General features: G+C 25.7%; 1 long non-coding RNA gene across 1 annotated transcript; it reads right to left on the bottom strand.

The window, feature by feature from the left end:
• Positions 1-132: 132 nt before the first annotated feature.
• On the bottom strand, positions 133-5,213 carry LOC111616457. The gene is made up of 3 exons (XR_002755249.1): positions 5,008-5,213; positions 3,026-3,148; positions 133-261 (listed from the first exon to the last, which is right to left on the bottom strand). It is a non-coding gene; the product is annotated as an uncharacterized LOC111616457 (long non-coding RNA).
• Positions 5,214-6,185: the final 972 nt, after the last annotated feature.

Genomic DNA, 6,185 nt, shown 5'->3' with positions numbered 1-6,185 from the left:
AAATTTAAAATTTATATATAAACTTTCATATTTATATATAATTATTAAAATTTAATTTTAAATTACATGTAAAAATAATTTAAATATTAGTTAGTTAACTGATAATTTAATAATTATTTTAAAAATTTCAATTACCAATACAAGTTTTTCCATCATCTAGTAATTCATAACCATCATTACAACTGCAGTTATATGAACCTGGATTATTATGACAGTTATGATCACAATCATGATCTGAAGAATTTTTACATTCATCTATATCTGTAAAATAAAATCAATTATCAAAATAAAAAATTAAGTTTTTTGAAAATACATAATACAGTAGAGCGTCGTTTATCCGAAAGAATTCCAGTTGGCAAATTTAAATTTTCACTAGTGCTGTGATGCTGCAATCTTTGGCTATATCTTGGGCTACTCCAATATTTTTTTGTTGATGTGTGTTTTTTAGCTGGCAGCACTCATTTTTTTGTGGTGTTTTTCTGAGGACTGTGTGTCATGCTGAATCAAATGTTTTTGATACTAGATTAACTTCTAAAGTATAATTTTTTTTGTTTTTATATTTTTCAATATATTTATTTTGTTTGTAAAAAATAAAGAAATAATTTTTAATGATACAATAGCCACGATTATTATTTTAAAAATTTTACATTAGGCTTAACATCGACGAAAATTCAACGTGAAGCAACATGCAATGGAGAAAAATTTCAACATGGGATAGGTTAATTTATTTTTTCGTACATAATCGGTTATCCGAAAAATAAGTTATCCGAACAACCCCAGTCCCCAATTGATTCAGATAAACGACGCTCTACTGTAGTTACTTATAAATAAAAATATATATATGGTTAACAGAATATTATACTATTAAATTAAATAATAAAATTCACATTAAGAAAAAAATAATATTTCAATATTAGACTGTAGACTAAAAAAATGGGGACAAGCCAAAAGTACTTTGATCTAAAAGATCCATTGTGCACTTCATGAAAATTTAATTCAGAAGTCCTATCTCTATTCCAGTTACTATTTCTCTAAAGAATAATAGCATTGTCTAAAAGAAAACTGGAAGACGTCATCAGGCTTCAACAAGAAAGAACCCAGATGAACAAGTCTACTCAAGCAAAGTTCTGCAAAATTGCAGATGAGATGAAGACAGAAGTTTCCTCAGCAGAGCCAAAAATGCAATGAAAGGCTGAAGAGGAAAGCATTTGCAGCATCCTACACATATGCTTATTACAAATATAGTAGAGCATCAATTATCTGAAACAATTCGGGACTGGGGTTGTTTGGATAATTGATCATTTACGAAAAAATATATTAAACACAAAACTGTATTGTATATATTTTGTATTATGTGTCTTACAAATACATATCTTACATAAAGTAGTACATTAAAGTAGGACTTCAGTTTAGGTTGGCAGGGAGGGAGAGAGTGCTGTAGCGCCACAGCACTAGCAATTGCCAATTGGAATGCTTTTGGTTAATTGATGTTTCAGTTGGTTTGTATTCAGATAATCAATGCTCTACTGTACTACATATATACAAAATATACACAAAATTCATAGCATTTCTAGAGAACAATACAACACTGGAGAACAACACTAAATCTCAGGCTTCACAACAAATACACTAAAATAAATGAAATATATATAAGGCAAGACATTTTTCAGGGAGATTTATTAAGTCCACTCTAGTTCTGTCTGGTCTTGAACCCAATAACTTTCTACAGATGATTTAGAGTGGTATTTGTTGTTTTATTATTAATATTGTTTGTATTTTCCTTTGGAGTTGTGTCCTAGTTCTGTGTGTGTCCAATGTACAACTCCAAATGAATATGTCAATACCAGAATGACTTATGTGTCCAAATGAATATGTCAGTGATATCTCCATTTCTGAGTGGAATGATTTTTATTCAGAATTCATTTTTCAATATGAAGTGTTTTATCTTTTTCTAGGCCAAACTCCATTTGAATGTCATTGGAGCAAGTGTTTTTATGTAATTTCTATATGTGATTTAGCTGCACTTGTATAAATGCATACAGTTTTTATTTCAACCGTGTACATCACATGAGATCAGACAAAACCAAAATAGACTTAATGAATTCCTAGAAAATACTTAGCCTTATGTATATTTTTTTTGTGTGTCAAGAAGTTTGAGATGTTGTTCTCCACTGTTGCATTTAATTTATAAAACTGTAATGAGTGTTGTATTTTTATTTATTATTTTTATTATTATTATGTTGATAATTTTGTATGAATTTGTCATGTAATGTCAGTCTGTATGCTCTCATATCTGTTTTCAGTTTTGTGAAAGTGTAGTAGGTATGGGTAATAAATTAATTTATATCTTCAGTCCACTTCATTTGTTAGCATGGTTTACCAACCTTGCTGGTAGTAATTGGAATACTGCTGAAGTACTTTAGTTGAGTTGGTATGCATGTCCATTGTGTGAACAAAGTGATGAATATATTTATCTTTGCACAGTAGCCACACTTAAGCCAGGTGTTTATAAGTCAGCTACAACTAACATGGGGAACAGATGTTCAGCAGCTGTCCACTCTGAATCAGACACTACTAGTGGGTCATTCTCTGCTTCATTTCTCCTCATAAGTCTTACTGGCATGGGTGGCATACTGAAAGCTGTGCCCCTGCCAGTATTGCTCTATAGTTAATTGAAACTGCTAAGCTATCTCATCTCAACAAGCTGGTGACTAGTGAGAGAGTTGTTATTACTGTGTGATGAAGTGTATTCTATTTGGCTTATATACCAATGCCTAATGCTTTGATAGACTAAGGTCAAGACATAATTATGGAACAAGCTAATAACATGTTTACATGCTGTTCATTTATGTATTTGTGTTTAAGAACAACATGTTTAATGTGGCAGCTTTTTGTAGTATCATGTTGTGAAGCCTAATGTTTATATTTCTGTAGTATGTGGTAATACTTGTGCAAGAAAAACCTTATTATTTTTATCAAATTCATTTTGAATGATGACTTCTTTATGATGAAAAATATATTATACCTTCACATAATATGTTTTCAGAAGATAAAATATATCCATCCTGACAACTACAAACAAATCCTCCAGGAAAATTTATACAGATATGACTACATACATGTTTATTTTCACTGCATTCATCAACATCTGTAAAAATAAATAAAAGTACAATAATAAATGAATAATTAACAAATAAACATTTGTACTTCTGTGAACATATACATTAATTTACCATTATTTCTAAAATTATGATAAAGCATTTATTTTTAAAAATCACTATATGTAATATTACGATTATTATTATTCATTACAGTAAAATTCTTATAAAGTTTTACTATGTAAAAGGAGTTTCTAGAAATAAATGATGAACATTTTATTGTTTTGTAAATAAATTCCAAATACTGTTAAAATATTAATACAATAGTATCATTATACTTTGCTTCTAGTAACAATTTGGTTCATTTTTGACTAAATCAACTTACTTTTCTGATAAATATCTGAATGGCTATTCAAGGAGTAATACAAAAGTGAAAATTATATTATCAATATAATATTATACATAATAAATCACAATCTAATTTTGGTTTCTTTGATTTTCATTTAAAAAAAAGAAAATAAAATTACTTTCCAAAATAATACTATTACATATATATAAGTTATGTTAAAAATTATAGCTTATATATATGTAATAGTATTATTTTAGAAAGTAATTTTATTTTCTTTTTTTTTTGCAAAATTATAACTATAAACAATTATTTTTTAATAAAGAATGATAAAACATCTGATCATCCCATATTAAATATCTTTTCAAACTGTTTAAAATAGAAAATAAGTTATTTAAGAAAAGGAAATAACCATATTATACTATGTAGAAAATCTAAGGAATCCATAATTATCTTTTCAAATTGCAATGATATTGTTAATACTTATATTGTATATATATTTTTTATTTTATTGAATTTCAAACTGCTACATATTGTTTTACATCAAAAAATGATCTATATTTCAAACCATTATCTATATTTGACTGGTTAAAAATATAACAATCTTAATTTTATAATAAATAAATAAATACTTTATTACACAATCTGAACATATTTTATTAAATAAACTTATTGTTAACTAATAGGCCATTTTCATATTCCTAAATATAGCCATATTAGCATCAATGTATGAAGGAGGAATCACCAGAAAATGATTATGAATCATAATGTTAAATAATGAATCAACACTGAAAATATTGCAAGATATGTTACAATGTTATGCTCATAAATGAGAGATTGATTAAAAATGAAGAAATACTTCATAATAAATAATTCAGGTAAAATAAAGATATTTTTATTTTGTTTTGACTTTTGACTAAAATTTCCTCTTTGCTAATCAGAAACTACACCAGTATAACAAGTCCTATTAATAAACAAGGTCCAAGTAGACAATATAGAAACAAAAAACTTCATAAACTTTGATGAAAGGTATAAGTGTAGAATTATCATTATAATGATTACTTTGAGTAATTCCTGTAATTTAAGAATTTAGAATGTTTAATCAAACTTAATACTTCAATATTAAATTTTTTCTCCATTAATTTACTCCAGTAACATCAAACAAAGTCTAAGCATTTCTTAAGAAGCTTTTCAATTTTAATACTTGTAAGTTGTAATTGCTAATAAGGTCTATATGACGTAAAAGAAAAATAACTGTTTTAATATTTTAATCNAAAAAAAAAAAAAAAAAAAAAAATTTATATAAATTTTACTTAAAATGAAATTTTTTATGAATGAAATAAGTAATTTAATTAAAACTGTCTAATAAATATTATAATGGAAAAATTAAAAAATTTTAATATATTAATATCACTTTTTATTACTTTTATAACTGTTTCTACTATAAACTTGATCAATACAAATTATTTTCAATAATATTTGGATAAAATTATACTAATTTATTTTCTAATGAATCTTTTAGTTCACTCTATTACATAGTGAACACTGTGAATACAAATATACCTGTACATTCAAATCCTGAACCTGTAAATCCAGATTTACAGTGGCATTCATAAGATCCAGGAGTATTGAAACAAGTAGCATCAGGACTACAATTAGGAATATCATCCAAACATTCATCAATATCTATTAAAATAATGAATTTCAAGTCATTAATATTTTATATTATTATTTATTTTCAATTTTAAGAAAAAAATAAAATATTCTAAAAGCAAATAAATATTAAATACTACTAATATGGAAAAATAAAAAATGCATATAAATTATTTTTGTTAAATTAAATACTATTCTGTTAAAAATTTTAATTAAGTGTTAATTCTTTCATTAATTATATTAGTTCTAACATAGAAATGACTAAAAATGAAATTTGTAAATTTGTAATATGTAAATGTAAAACAATAATAAAAGAATGATCAAATAATACAGCTTGAGTAACTGCCAATCCAAGCTCTAGCCCAATATTTAATCCAGTTGTATCATTTAATTTTCTATATGATTAATAATAAAATATGTCAGAAAATTAAAAAAATAGAAAATGTAAATTGTAAATAATAACCTAAATTAGAAGAATAGAATAATTACTCCTAATAGTGTAATAAAAGTTTTAATTATAACTATAAAATTAGCAACAACAACTTACAATAATATACAATAGTAGTTAAAGATTTTAATCATATCAATAATTCCATTAGCATTATATTGAATTTGTTAAAAAGAGGGGCTATTTGACATAGAAACTAAAGATTACCATTTTTCAGAAATTTGAGTAGATGAATCAAAAATTGAGGACAAGTGAATATATATTTTGATAATTTAATTACTAAAAAGACTAATTGATTTCTTGACTATCCTAATTATCTTTCATAGTCTTCATGGGTCCTCAGCAATAGTCATATTTCAGAATGAATTTGGACAACAAATATCTTCAGTTTTATAAATAAATATTTTCTCTACGAGTAATAAAAAAAATATTTTCTAACATTTTTCATAACCCTTCAAAACATTTCAATTTTAGCAATCATAGTAGGACGGAGAAATCACTGAGTTTGGCATTACAGTGGTACCTCAAGATACGAAATTAATCCATTCCGAAACTGAGATCGTATCACGAAAATGTCGTAAGGTAAATCAACTTTTCCCATACGATTACATGTTAAACCAAATAATTCGTTCCAATGCGA

Source organism: Centruroides sculpturatus, unplaced genomic scaffold (genome assembly GCF_000671375.1).
Source record: "Centruroides sculpturatus isolate CEXI.00-Female unplaced genomic scaffold, Cexi_2.0 scaffold3395, whole genome shotgun sequence".
Classification (NCBI taxonomy): domain Eukaryota; kingdom Metazoa; phylum Arthropoda; class Arachnida; order Scorpiones; family Buthidae; genus Centruroides; species Centruroides sculpturatus.
The sequence above is the reverse complement of the archived record's forward strand: the minus strand, read 5'-3'. Positions and strand labels throughout refer to the sequence as shown.